General features: G+C 46.5%; 1 long non-coding RNA gene across 4 annotated transcripts in view; it reads right to left on the bottom strand.

Annotated features, from left to right (window-relative positions):
* Nucleotides 1-14,135, bottom strand: part of LOC123494337 (uncharacterized) — a 30,998-nt gene extending 16,863 nt beyond the window's left edge. For 3 of the 4 annotated variants that reach the window (XR_012187400.1, XR_012187399.1, XR_012187398.1), the window contains exons 1-5: nucleotides 13,695-14,135; nucleotides 13,237-13,339; nucleotides 12,566-12,733; nucleotides 11,881-12,297; nucleotides 11,659-11,732 (exon numbers count right to left, since the gene is read on the bottom strand). This is a non-coding gene — a long non-coding RNA (uncharacterized lncRNA). Of the gene's footprint in view, nucleotides 1-11,658; nucleotides 11,733-11,880; nucleotides 12,298-12,565; nucleotides 12,734-13,236; nucleotides 13,340-13,542; nucleotides 13,600-13,694 lie in introns of all 4 variants that reach the window. The other variant, XR_012187397.1, reaches the window with a different exon arrangement.
* Nucleotides 14,136-14,410: the final 275 nt, after the last annotated feature.

Here is a 14,410-nt window from a genome sequence, read left to right as displayed (position 1 = left end):
CCTTCCACTTTCAGCCCACGGGGCCCTCCGGGACAGGTGGCCCCACCCGGTGGACCCCCGGGACCCTTCCGGTGGTCCCGGTACAATACCGATAACCCCCGAAACTTTCCCGGTGGCCGAAACTGGACTTCCTATATATAATTCTTCACCTCCGGACCATTCCGGAACCTCTCGTGATGTCCGGGATCTCACCCGGGACTCCGAACAACTTTCGGGTTTCCGCATACATATATCTCTACAACCCTAGCGTCACCGGACCTTAAGTGTGTAGACCCTACGGGTTCGGGAGACATGCTGACATGACCGAGACGCCTCTCCGGTCAATAACCAACAGCGGGATCTGGATACCCATGTTGGCTCCCACATGTTCCACGATGATCTCATCGGATGAACCACGGTGTCGAGGATTCAATCAATCCCGTATACAATTCCCTTTGTCAATCGGTATGTTACTTGCCCGAGATTCGATCGTCGGTATCCCAATACCTTGTTCAATCTCGTTACCGACAAGTCTCTTTACTCGTACCGCAATGCATGATCCCGTGACTAACGCCTTAGTCACATTGAGCTCATTATGATGATGCATTACCGAGTGGGTCCAGAGATACCTCTCCGTCACACGGAGTGACAAATCCCAGTCTCGATCCGTGCCAACCCAACAGACACTTTCGGAGATACCCGTAGTGCCCATTTATAGTCACCCAGTTACGTTGTGACGTTTGGCACACCCAAAGCACTCCTACAGTATCCGGGAGTTGCACGATCTCATGGTCTAAGGAAAAGATACTTGACATTGGAAAAGCTCTAGCAAACGAAACTACACAATCTTTTATGCTATGCTTAGGATTGGGTCTTGTCCATCACATCATTCTCCTAATGATGTGATCCCGTTATCAATGACATCCAATGTCCATAGTCAGGAAACCATGACTATCTGTTGATCAACGAGCTAGTCAACTAGAGGCTTACTAGGGACACGTTGTGGTCTATGTATTCACACATGTATTACGATTTCCGGACAATACAATTATAGCATGAATAATAGACAATTATCATGAACAAAGAAATATAATAATAACCATTTATTATTGCCTCTAGGGCATATTTCCAACAGTCTCCCACTTGCACTAGAGTCAATAATCTAGTTACATTGTGATGAATCGAACACCCATTGCGTCCTGGTGTTGATCATGTTTTGCCCTAGGGAGAGGTTTAGTCAACGGATCTGCTACATTCAGGTCCGTATGTACTTTACAAATATCTATGTCTCCATTTTGAACACTTTCACGAATGGAGTTGAAGCGACACTTGATATGCCTGGTCTTCCTGTGAAACCTGGGCTCCTTCGCAAGGGCAATAGCTCCAGTGTTGTCACAGAAGAGAGTCATTGGGCCCGACGCATTGGGAATCACCCCTAGGTCGGTAATGAACTCCTTCATCCAGACTGCTTCCTGTGCTGCCTCTGAGGCTGCCATGTACTCCGCTTCACATGTAGATCCCGCCACGACGCTTTGCTTGCAACTGCACCAGCTTACTGCTCCTCTATTCAAAATATACACGTATCCGGTCTGTGACTTCGAGTCATCCAGATCTGTGTCGAAGCTAGCGTCGACGTAACCCTTTACGACGAGCTCTTCGTCACCTCCATAAACGAGAAACATATCCTTAGTCCTCTTCAGGTACTTCAGGATATTCTTGACCGCTGTCCAGTGTTCCTTGCCGGGATTACTTTGGTACCTTCCTACCAAACTTACGGCAAGGTTTATATCAGGTCTGGTACACAGCATGGCATACATAATAGACCCTATGGCCGAGGCATAGGGGATGACACTCATCTGTTCTATATCTTCTGCCGTGGTCGGGCATTGAGCCGTGCTCAATTGCACACCTTGCAATACAGGCAAGAACCCCTTCTTGGACTGATCCATACTGAACTTCTTCAATATCTTGTCAAGGTATGTACTCTGTGAAAGACCAATGAGGCGTCTTGATCTATCTCTATAGATCTTGATGCCTAATATATAAGCAGCTTCTCCAAGGTCCTTCATTGAAAAACACTTATTCAAATAGGCCTTTATACTTTCCAAGAATTCTATATCATTTCCCATCAATAATATGTCATCCACATATAATATGAGAAATGCTACAGAGCTCCCACTCACTTTCTTGTAAACACAGGCTTCTCCATAAGTCTGTGTAAACCCAAACGCTTTGATCATCTCATCAAAGCAAATGTTCTAACTCCGAGATGCTTGCACCAGCCCATAGATTGAGCGCTGGAGCTTGCACACTTTGTTAGCATTCTTAGGATCGACAAAACCTTCCGGCTGCATCATATACAACTCTTCCTTAAGGAAGCCATTAAGGAATGCCGTTTTGACGTCCATCTGCCATATCTCATAATCATAGTATGCGGCAATTGCTAACATGATTCGGACGGACTTCAGCTTCGCTACGGGTGAGAAAGTCTCATCGTAGTCAACCCCTTGAACTTGTCGATAACCCTTAGCGACAAGTCAAGCTTTGTAGATGGTCACATTACCATCTGCGTCCGTCTTCTTCTTAAAGATCCATTTGTTTTCTATGGCTCGCCGCTCATCGGGCAAGTCAGCCAAAGTCCATACTTTGTTTTCATACATGGATTCTATCTCGGATTTCATGGCTTCTAGCCATTTGTCGGAATCCGGGCCTGCCATCGCTTCTTCATAGTTCGAAGGTTCACCGTTGTCTAACAACATGATTTCCAGGACAGGGTTGCCGTACCACTCTGGTGCGGAACGTGTCCTTGTGGACCTACGAAGTTCAGCAACTTGATCTGAAGCTTCATGATCATCATCATTAACTTCCTCCCCAGTCGGTGTAGGCACCACAGGAACATTTTCCCGCGCTGCGCTACTTTCCGGTTCGGAAGGGGTGACTATCACCTCATCAAGTTCCACTTTCCTCCCACTCAATTCTTTCGAGAGAAACTCCTTCTCCAGAAAGGACCCGTTCTTGGCAACGAAGATCTTGCCTTCGGATCTGAGGTAGAAGGTATACCCAATAGTTTCCTTAGGTTATCCTATGAAGACGCATTTTTCCGATTTGGGTTCGAGCTTTTCAGGTTGAAGTTTCTTGACATAAGCATCGCATCCCCAAACTTTTAGAAACGACAGCTTAGGTTTCTTCCCAAACCATAATTCATACGGTGTCGTCTCAACGGATTTAGACGGTGCCCTATTTAAAGTGAATGCGGCAGTCTCTAAAGCATAGCCCCAAAATGAGAGCGATAAATCGGTAAGAGACATCATAGATCGCACCATATCCAATAGAGTGCGATTATGACGTTCGGACACACCATTTCTCTGAGGTGTTCCAGGCGGCGTGAGTTGTGAAACTATTCCACATTTCCTTAAGTGTGCACCAAACTCGTGACTTAAATATTCTCCACCACGATTTGATCGTAAGAATTTTATTTTCCTGTCACGTTGATTCTCGACTTCACTCTGAAATTCCTTGAACTTTTCAAAGGTTTCAGACTTGTGTTTCATTAGGTAGACATATCCATATCTACTTAAATCATCAGTGAGAGTGAGAACATAACGATATCCTCCGCGAGCCTCAACACTCATTGGACCGCACACATCGGTATGTATGATTTCCAATAAGTTGGTTGCTCGCTCCATTGTTCCGGAGAACGGAGTCTTGGTCATCTTACCCATGAGGCATGGTTCGCACGTGTCAAATGATTCGTAATCAAGAGACTCCAAAAGTCCATCTGCATGGAGCTTCTTCATGCGCTTGACACCAATGTGACCAAGGCGGCAGTGCCACAAGTATGTGGGACTATCGTCGTCAACTTTACATCTTTTGGTATTCACACTATGAACATGTGTAACATCACGTTCGAGATTCATCAAAAATAAACCATTGACCAGCGGGGCATGACCATAAAACATATCTCTCAAATAAATAGAACAACCATTATTCTCGGATTTAAATGAGTAGCCATCTCGAATTAAACGAGATCCAGATACAATGTTCATGCTCAAAGCTGGCACTAAATAACAATTATTGAGGTTTAAAACTAATCCCGTAGGGAGATGCAGAGGTAGCGTGCCGACGGCGATCACATCGACCTTGGAACCATTCCCGACGCGCATCGTCACCTCGTCCTTCGCCAGTCTCCGTTTATTCCGTAGTTCCTGTTTTGAGTTACAAATATGAGCAACCGCACCGGTATCAAATACCCAGGAGCTACTACGAGTACTGGTAAGGTACACATCAGTTACTAGTATATCACATATACCTTGGGTGTTGCCGGCCTTCTTCTTGTCCGCTAAGTATTTGGGGCAGTTCCGCTTCCAGTGACCACTTCCCTTGCAATAAAAGCACTCAGTCTCGGGCTTGGGTCCATTCTTTGACTTCTTCCCGGTAACTGGCTTACCGGGCGCGGCAACTCCCTTGCCGTCCTTCTTGAAGTTCTTCTTACCCTTGCCCTTCTTGAACTTAGTGGTTTTATTCACCATCAACACTTGATGTTCTTTTCTGATCTCTACCTCAGCTGATTTCAGCATTGAATATACCTCGGGAATGGTCTTTTCCATCCCCTGCATATTGTAGTTCATCACAAAGCTCTTGTAGCTCGGTGGAAGCGACTGGAGGATTCTGTCAATGACCGCGTCATCCGGGAGATTAACTCCCAGCTGAGACAAGCGGTTGTGCAACCCAGACATTCTGAGTATGTGCTCACTAACAGAACTGTTCTCCTCCATTTTACAGCTGAAGAACTTGTCGGAGACATCATATCTCTCGACCCGGGCATGAGCTTGAAAAACCACTTTCAGCTCCTCGAACATCTCATATGCTCCATGTTTCTCAAAACGCTTTTGGAGACCCGGTTCTAAGCTGTAAAGCATGCCGCACTGAACGAGGGAGTAATCATCAGCACGCTGCTGCCAAGCGTTCATAACGTCTTGGTTCTCAGGGATTGGTGCTTCACCTAGCGGTGCTTCTAGGACATAATCTTTCTTGGCTGCTATGAGGATGATCCTCAGGTTCCGGACCCAGTCCGTATAGTTGCTGCCATCATCTTTCAGCTTGGTTTTCTCTAGGAACGCGTTGAAATTGAGGACAACGTTGGCCATTTGATCTATAATACATAGTGTAAAGATTTTAGACTAAGTTCATGATAATTAAGTTCATATAATCAAATTATTTAATGAACTCCCACTCAGATAGACATCCCTCTAGTCATCTAAGTGAAACATGATCCGAATTCAACTAGGCCGTGTCCGATCATCACGTGAGACGGACTAGTCAAGATCGGTGAACATCTCCATGTTGATCGTATCTTCTATACGACTCATGCTCGACCTTTCGGTCCTCCGTGTTCCGAGGCCATGTCTGTACATGCTAGGCTCGTCAAGTTAACCTAAGTGTATTGCGTGTGTTCCGAGGCCATGTCTGTACATGCTAGGCTCGTCAACACCCGTTGTATTCGAACGTTAGAATCTATCACACCCGATCATCACGTGGTGCTTCGAAACAACGAACCTTCGAAACGGTGCACAGTTAGGGTGAACACTTTCTTGAAATTATTATAAGGGATCATCTTACTTACTACCGTCGTTCTAAGCAAATAAGATGCAAAAACATGATAAACATCACATGCAATCAAATAGTGACATGATATGGCCAATATCATCATGCTCCTTTGATCTCCATCTTCGGGGCACCATGATCATCTTTGTCACCGGCATGACACCATGATCTCCATCATCATGATCTCCATCATTGTGTCTTCATGAAGTCGTCACGCCAATGATTACTTCTACTTCTATGGCTAACGCGTTTAGCAATAAAGTAAAGTAATTTACATGGCGTTTATTTAATGACACGCAGGTCATACAAAATAATAAAGACAACTCCTATGGCTCCTGCCGGTTGTCATACTCATCGACATGCAAGTCGTGATTCCTATTACAAGAATATGATCAATCTCATACATCACATATATCATTCATCACATCTTCTGGCCATATCACATCACATAGCACTTGCTGCAAAAACAAGTTAGACGTCCTCTAATTGTTGTTGCAAGTTTTTACGTGGTTTGTAGGTTTCTAGCAAGAACGTTTCTTACCTACGTATGACCACAACGTGATTTGCCAATTTCTATTTACCCTTCATAAGGACCCTTTTCATCGAATCCGTTCCGACTAAAGTAGGAGAGACAGACACCCGCTAGCCACCTTATGCAACTTGTGCATGTCAGTCGGTGGAACCAGTCTCACGTAAGCGTACGTGTAAGGTCGGTCCGGGCCGCTTCATCCTACAATGCCGCCGAAACAAGAAACGACTAGTAGCGGCAAGAAGAATTGGCAAACTCAACGCCCACAACTGCTTTGTGTTCTACTCGTGCATAGTAACTACGCATAGGCCTCGCTCATGATGCCACTGTTGGGAATCGTAGCATAATTTTAAAATTTTCCTATGTTCACCAAGATGCATCTATGGAGTATACTAGCAACGAAGGGAAGGGAGTGCATCTACATACCCTTGTAGATCGCGAGCGGAAGCGTTCCAATGAACGTGGATGACGGAGTCGTACTCGCCGTGATCCAAATCACCGATGACCGAGTGCCGAACGGACGGCACCTCCGCGTTCAACACACGTACGGTGCAGCGACGTCTCCTCCTTCTTGATCCAGCAAGGGGGAAGGAGAGGTTGATGGAGATCCAGCAGCACGACGGCGTGGTGGTGAATGTAGCGGGTCTCGTGCAGGGCTTCGCCGAGCTTCTACGAGAGAGAGAGAGAGGTGTTGCAGGGGAGGAGGGAGGCGCCCAAGGCTGTTGTGTGCTGCCCTCCCTCCCCCCCCTTTATATAGGCCCCCTGGGGGAGCACCGGCCCTGGAGATCAAATCCAAGGGGGGGGGGCGGCCAAGTGGGGGGGAAGGGGTGCCTTGCCCCCCAAGGCAAGGGGGAACTCCCCCTAGGGTTCCCAACCCTAGGCGCATGGGGGGAGGCCCAAGGGGGGCGCCCCAGCCCACTAGGGGCTGGTTCCCTTCCACTTTCAGCCCACGGGGCCCTCCGGGACAGGTGGCCCCACCCGGTGGACCCCCGGGACCCTTCCGGTGGTCCCGGTACAATACCGATAACCCCCGAAACTTTCCCGGTGGCCGAAACTGGACTTCCTATATATAATTCTTCACCTCCGGACCATTCCGGAACCTCTCGTGACGTCCGGGATCTCATCCGGGACTCCGAACAACTTTCGGGTTTCCACATACATATATCTCTACAACCCTAGCGTCACCGGACCTTAAGTGTGTAGACCCTACGGGTTCGGGAGACATGCAGACATGACCGAGACGCCTCTCCGGTCAATAACCAACAGCGGGATCTGGATACCCATGTTGGCTCCCACATGTTCCACGATGATCTCATCGGATGAACCACGGTGTCGAGGATTCAATCAATCCCGTATACAATTCCCTTTGTCAATCGGTATGTTACTTGCCCGAGATTCGATCGTCGGTATCCCAATACCTTGTTCAATCTCGTTACCGGCAAGTCTCTTTACTCGTACCGCAATGCATGATCCCGTGACTAACGCCTTAGTCACATTGAGCTCATTATGATGATGCATTACCGAGTGGGCCCAGAGATACCTCTCCGTCACACGGAGTGACAAATCCCAGTCTCGATTCGTGCCAACCCAACAGACACTTTCGGAGATACCCGTAGTGCCCCTTTATAGTCACCCAGTTACGTTGTGACGTTTGGCACACCCAAAGCACTCCTACAGTATCCGGGAGTTGCACGATCTCATGGTCTAAGGAAAAGATACTTGACATTGGAAAAGCTCTAGCAAACAAAACTACACGATCTTTTATGCTATGCTTAGGATTGGGTCTTGTCCATCACATCATTCTCCTAATGATGTGATCCCGTTATCAATGACATCCAATGTCCATAGTCAGGAAACCATGACTATCTGTTGATCAACGAGCTAGTCAACTAGAGGCTTACTAGGGACACGTTGTGGTCTATGTATTCACACATGTATTACGATTTCCGGACAATACAATTATAGCATGAATAATAGACAATTATCATGAACAAAGAAATATAATAATAACCATTTATTATTGCCTCTAGGGCCTATTTCCAACACAACGGCCTGCTCGTCCTCGCCGTGTACCCCGCCACCGCCGGAGCTGCTCCGCCCGCCCCGCCGCTGCTCCGTCCGCCGCACGCTACCCTCCGTCCCGGCCGTCGTTGACCTCGTCTCGGCCTCGCCCGTCGCCTCAGCTGCCCTCCTCGACGTCCTGCTCGTCCTCGCGTGGGCCATGGACGTGCGCTGCCGCTGGCCTCTGCTGGACGTCGTCCTCGCCCGGATCCTCGTCGCCAGCCCCAAGCCTCGCCGCCGCTGCCTCCGCTTCGCCGGAACCGCGCCCCCTGCAACCCCTCCCTTGACCTAGAGCTGCAGGCTCCACTGCCATCGTCCAAGCATGCCAAGTCCGACGGAAGCAAGCAGAAGAAGAAGGACCAAGACCCGAGACCCATGTACGATTACGCAACGAACGGTGGAGTTACACGAGCTACAAGTACCGCGACGACCCCGGGGACTGGATTCTGTCAAGTTCCTCTATGATATGTGTACCACTACTTCCATAACATGTCGTGTACGACTACCGTCGCTCGGATTCGTCAAGACGACGTGTACGACTACCGTCGCTCGGTTTCGACAAGACAACGTGTACCACTACCGTCGCCAAGTTCGACTACCGCACGGTTACGCCAAGTTCATCTACGAAACGTGTACAACTACTTCCTACGACCGTTCCGAGAACGTCTACTTCCTCTACATCGCACCGACTTGATCCGTTCTGAAACGCACGCTTCAAAGGTATAACCCCGAGACGCCGCCCGAGAACGAATGCATGTGTTGTTATGAGTTGCTCGTGTGTGCACCGTGTCCGAGAGAGGTCTTTGCACGTTCCTCGATTGCCATGCCGCCGTACCGTGGGTACCCGGAATCCGGGAGCACCCCACCATCCTTGCATGACACGCTCACGCCCACTTCTTTTGCACCGGTATCTCCGTGAGCTATCGGAACCGATATGTTGCCGTGGCATCATTTTCGGATTCGTTGCCGTGGCACCCCTTTCTTCCACCACGGTGTCAAATGCTTCATAACATGCTCATGTCAACATTTTCATAAAATTGCATAAAACCTGCATATGTCATTCGCATCATGATAAAAACATTTAAATGTTTAAAATCGTGTTTGCATTTAGATTGCTTTATGCATATGAGGATTTTTCCGGAATTGTTGTTTGTTGTTCCGGCCTCATTTAAACTTGCCTAAATAGTTAGTTTATTTATGCTTCACCCTCTTGCCATGTTAATCAACATTTAATATGGTCGAGTACATAATGAGAGAGAACTAAATAATTGATGTGGTGTTTCGTCAATATGCAACTCGTTGCATATTAAGCTCCACTTAATTTGTAGTTTCGTTTGTGCACTTTGCCATGCCATGCCTCTTTAAACTGGACATGCATCATACTTGATTGTGCATCATGCCATGTTTATGATTGTTTGTTTACTATGTTGTTTGTTTCTTTCCGGTTTGCTTCTCTCGTTAGCTTCGGTTTCGTTCCGGAGTTGTGAGGATTTGTTCGACTTCGTCCGTTTGTCTTCTTCATGGACTTGTTCTTCTTCCTAGCGGGATTTCAGGCAAGATGACCATACCCTCGAAATCACTTCTATCTTTGCTTGCTAGTTGTTCGCTCTATTGCTATGCTGCACTACCTACCACTTGCTATATCATGCCTCCCAAATTGCCATGAAACCACTTCTAACCTTTGTCACCCTTCCTAGCAAACCATTGTTTGGCTATGTTACCGCTTTTGCTCAGCCCCTCTTATAGCGTTGCTAGTTGCAGGAGAAGATGAAGATTGCTCCATGTTGGATTATGGTTATGTTGGGATATCACAATATCTCTTATTTAATTAATGCATCTATATATTTGATAAAGGGTGGAAGGCTCGGTCTTATGCCTGGTGTTTTGTTCCACTCTTGCCGCCCTAGTTTCCGTCATACCGGTGTTATGTTCCTTGATTTTGCGTTTCTTACGCGGCTGGGTGATTTATGGGACCCCCTTGACAGTTCGCTTTGAATAAAACTCCTCCAGCAAGGCCCAACCTTGGTTTACCATTTGCTACCATCTATCTCTTTTTTCCTTGGGTTCTGTAGACTCAAGGGTCATCTTATTTTAGCACCCCCCGGGCCAGTGCTCCTTCGAGTGTTGGTTCGAACTGAGTAGACTGCGGGGCCCCCTCGTGGAAACTCGAGGTCTGGTTTTACTCGTAGGATGTCTCATCCGGTGTTGCCCTGAGAACGAGATATGTGCAGCTCCTATCGGGATTTGTCGGCACATCGGGCGGCTTTGCTGGTCTTGTTTTACCATTGTCGAAATGTCTTGTAAACCGGGATTCCGAGACTGATCGGGTCCTCCCGGGAGAAGGTTTATCCTTCGTTGACCGTGAGAGCTTATAATGGGATAAGTTGGGACACCCCTGCAGGGTATAAACTTTCGAGAGCCGTGCCCGTGGTTATGTCGCAGATGGGAATTTGTTAATGTCCGGTTGTAGAGAACTTGGCATTTGACTTAATTAAAATACATCAACCGCGTGTGTAGCCGTGATGGTCTCTTCTCGGCAGAGTCCGGGAAGTGAACACGGTTCTTGTGTTATGGTTGTGCGTAAGTAGGAGTTCAGGATCACTTCTTGATCATTACTAGTTGACGACCGTTCCGTTGCTCCTCTTCTCGCTCTTATTTGCGTATGTTAGCCACCATATATGCTTAGTGCTTGCTGCAGCTCCACCTCATTACCCCATCCTTCCTATTAGCTTAAATAGTCTTGACCTCGCGGGTGTGAGATTGCTGAGTCCTCGTGACTCACAGATACTTCCAATACAGTTGCAGGTGCCGATGATACCAGTGCAGATGACGCAACCGAGCTCAAGTGGGAGTTCGACGAAGACCTTGGCCATTACTGTGTTTCGTTTTCCTGTTGATCAGTAGTGAAGCCCAGTTGGGACGATCGGGGATCTAGCATTTGGGGTTATCTTCTTTTCTTTTGGCTTTGACCGTAGTCGGTCCATGTGTGTACTCTGATTGATGTATGATTTTTATTATGTATTGTGTGAAATGGCGATTGTAAGCCAACTCTTTATCCCTTTCTTGTTCATTACTTGGGATTGTGTGAAGATGGCCCTTCTTGCGACAAAACCACAATCCGGTTATGCCTCTAAGTCGTGCCTCGACACATGGGAGATATGGCCGCATCGTGGGTGTTACATGATGTCTCATCGTATAGACGCCCATCTCGAGAACCATTTCAAAACTAAAGAACGTACGCCGTCATTGCGTACATGATTATTCCCAGTATTTTTTTTCCACTGGTCATACAAAATACAACCACAAATTTCCATATATCTATGGTAGCAGTACTCCTTTTACTGCCTGCTATCATGCTGTGCTACTTAGCCAAATATAGCTATCAGTAGTTGGAAGATTTATTGGTTCAAACATATGAGCATACTTGGAAAGCATAGGCATACTTATATATCACCCTATAAGTAACTGGGAAGAAGCAACATCACCTCAATTCCTTAACTTCCGTGTTCAATGTTGGGATGATACCGACCCATCTAGCAAAATAACAGCTGGAGTTTTACTGTCTACAAAAACAACTGAAATCTCAGGTAGAAATTATAATCCTTTCAGAAGTATTTTCATGTTCCATCAGAAATAACAAACAAATCTGAGTAGAAAAATAGCCAATGCATTTTATTGGTTCATGGAAAACAGCATATAGCACCTACACTTGCCATCTCAAACTTGATGACCACCTCCTAGGTTAAACAGATTAACCATAGAACCTAAGGATTGTACATGATTCTCCTCCACATCCAACTTGCATCTCTTAGGTAGCACACAACAAATTGTTTGCTCGGGCGGGCATTTTATCAAACACCTAGTGAGAAAATCAGAATACAGATAGTTTGAGAGGTGAGAATACAACATCTCATGCAACAGATGCCTCTTGGTGAAGCTGTGCAGGGAACTGAGTCATCACTGGAACCGTCTGCCTGCAATATGTTCACACACATCAAGCATATATGATCTTTTGGGGAACTGTAATTCTCGACTCCTAGTTCAATAAGATCATATATGTGGTGATAAAAAGTCCCAAAAGATATTGTTGGGCCTCTTCTTTGAATGAAAACCATACAGTCATACTGCAAACAGATAAAAGGTAGCGGTTGAAAATAATGTAGAATAATATTCTCTAGAAAAATGAAAAGATCATTATGACAGATATGGGAAAGGATTCAGATATGTTCTATATTGGTGCTCAGAAATTCACTATCTAGCTCATGAAGTCATTTTACTTTAGGTAGCAACATCGATTTAATCTTTAACATAGTGAATAACAATTCCTTATTGTCACCAACTACACAATAGGAAATGTGAATAAGGGTTACAATAAGATTTAAGGGAGAATACCTCCAGGGAGTTCCACCATTACACTCAAATGGCTTGATGATGTTATTGTTGGCGCACTTCACATAACGATCGTGCATCAGGTGAAAATGATCTGTCAGCAAGGAGTTCAAAACTGCACCAATAGCACTTTGTACCATGGAGTATAAGCATCTTCTTGCCATTCTCAACCTGGGGAACAAATATTAGAGCAAGGTAAAACACAGAAATACTATTTTTAGTTTCTCAAGATGGAAGGTTCAAAAGCAACATCTTTTCTAATAGCACTGGAAAAAAATATCATGCATAGGTCTCCACATGATACATATGGCATGAGAGGTTTTACCATAACCGATCCAAGTTTTCTGCACATGATTTGTAAATAATCTGATTACTCCTAATCACAGCCAAAACTTCTTATTTAAAGGTACAAGATCATAGGATCAATTTTTGTTCTCAATGTCATAAGTACCAAATACCCACAACTAAGAACCACATCCAAAAAGCGAGCATTTTCTTGAGAATCGGCAAAAGCAAGCACACACATGTACCATGAACGTTTGTTGAACAGCAAATCAAGCTACTGATTTCTATCATATGGCAACTGGAAAAAAAATCAATACAGTCACATCACATTGAACATCTAGTAATGTTTATCCACTCAGACTAACATATCAAGATCAAAGTCTGCTCACCATAGCTGGCTGGAGTTATGTATCCAAGCAGTGGCTGTCAATGCGTGGCCACCGGCCGGCTAGCACTGAAGCGTCCATTCATTGTCTCCCTGTTCACAAGTACCTAGCAGAAGCATACATATCTACATATCATGAATGGATTGCAATCAGCAAGCAGCAGCCTTGCCTGTGTAGATGTGTAACAGTAAGCAAGTAGCAGCTTGAACAAAATCAGTAGTAATAGGCTGCTGCTCTCTTCTCCGATCTCTATATATACAGAACAATAGTATAACTATCTAGAGCAGAACAATCAAGCATATCAACTACCACAGGTCCACGATCAGCTCAAAGTACTAATCATATCCTCTACGTCAGTCCTGAAATCTGAAAATAAACATAAGCAGAATCTCATGAAGCAAGAACTACTTCTGGAATGCAAATATCATCACAAAAAGGAAAATCATGCTTGTCTATCTCACCCTAAGTGCCCAGATTTTTTGTCGCTGCTGCTGGCCACGGAAGAAAGTGGACGCGCTAGGAGAGATCTGGCAGAATATTTTCTCTAGCCCACAAAGAAAAATGGAGGTCGTGGTCGGTGCTACACTCGGTGGTGCTCCGCCGATCCTGTGCATCGCGTCCAGAGGAAAGGCTGGGAGTGGGCACGGGTGGGCGACTTGGGTGCTGTTTTCATTGTCTCGGTCGTGGATCGTACCGACGAGATCGGCGGCGGCTCCCCAAGGGGATCGTAGCGATGAGATCGGCGGCGGTGAAAGGATCGGTGGCGGGGAACGGAAGTAGCGTAGGGATCGAGGGGAGGCCTCGATCCTGCGAGCGCGAGGCCGGCGGCGAAGGGATGGAGTGCGACTGTGCGAGGGCGGCTGGCATGGTTCTCGCTCGAGGGCACCCCGCAGGCCTCGCTCGTGGTTTTTTTCGATGGTTTTCTTTCGTAGGTTTATTTTCGTAGGGTTTTTTTTTTGACGTGGAGGCCTCGCTCGCTACCGGGAGGCTGGAGGCATCGCTACCTCCACGGAGGAATCGTTTTTTTGTTCGGCGCTGGAACCAGGGCGGGATCGCTGATACGTGGGAGGTGGAAATGAGGACGAAAAAAACCGGGTCTGCTAGGACGAAATTTAACCGCGGAGACTACCAACTGAGACATTAGGAGTAGAGATTTTCAAAGAGGGAAGGAAGGAGG

The sequence above is a fragment of the Aegilops tauschii genome, chromosome 6 (genome assembly GCF_002575655.3).
Source record: "Aegilops tauschii subsp. strangulata cultivar AL8/78 chromosome 6, Aet v6.0, whole genome shotgun sequence".
NCBI classification, from domain to species: Eukaryota; Viridiplantae; Streptophyta; class Magnoliopsida; order Poales; family Poaceae; genus Aegilops; species Aegilops tauschii.
The sequence above is the reverse complement of the archived record's forward strand: the minus strand, read 5'-3'. Positions and strand labels throughout refer to the sequence as shown.